The following is a 473-nucleotide window of genomic DNA, read 5'->3' as shown; positions in this document are numbered from 1 at the left end:
GGGGCCGAGCCGCGGGGACGACATGCGCAAGCGCAGGACCGGCTCAGGGCGCGCGCGCGGGGCGCTGGAGACCGGAAGTTGAAGCCGTCGCGGCGGTTCTGTAGGTGACGGACGCGGCGCCTACGCGGGGCGGTTGTTTGGCGGTGGCAGTGGGGCGGGGTCCGGGGTGTCCTGGGAGCGAGCTGAGGGGTGGCGGGAGATCCCGAGATGAGGAAATATGTTGGAGGAGGGGCCGGGAGAAGCGGACGGAGATGGAGCCTGGGCGTCCTCGAATAACCTGGGAGACAGAGTGGTCCGAGAAATCCTGGCACGACAAGAAGCTGCGAGAAACTGAGGGACCGAGGGACCGGGAGGTCGGGAGAAGAGGGAGGCTGAGAACGAGGGCAAGAGGCCGATGGGTTCCACCGGGAGAGGCTCACAGCTGCTGGTCCTGTGGGAAACAACTCTGCCAGTTCGCCAGTTCTTCCTCGGAT

General features: G+C 66.6%; 1 long non-coding RNA gene across 2 annotated transcripts in view; it reads left to right on the top strand.

The window, feature by feature from the left end:
* The first annotated feature begins 50 nt into the window (after window positions 1-50).
* LOC105297311 overlaps window positions 51-473 on the top strand; it is a 3,921-nt gene continuing 3,498 nt past the window's right edge. Inside the window, exon 1 of one of the 2 annotated variants that reach the window (XR_002782221.1) lies at window positions 51-100. This is a non-coding gene — a long non-coding RNA (uncharacterized LOC105297311). Of the gene's footprint in view, window positions 105-473 lie in introns of both variants that reach the window. The other variant, XR_002782222.1, reaches the window with a different exon arrangement.

The sequence above is a fragment of the Pteropus vampyrus genome, unplaced genomic scaffold (genome assembly GCF_000151845.1).
Source record: "Pteropus vampyrus isolate Shadow unplaced genomic scaffold, Pvam_2.0 Scaffold138, whole genome shotgun sequence".
Taxonomy (NCBI): domain Eukaryota; kingdom Metazoa; phylum Chordata; class Mammalia; order Chiroptera; family Pteropodidae; genus Pteropus; species Pteropus vampyrus.
Note: the sequence above shows the minus strand (reverse complement) of the source record. Positions and strands in the feature narration are given on the sequence as shown.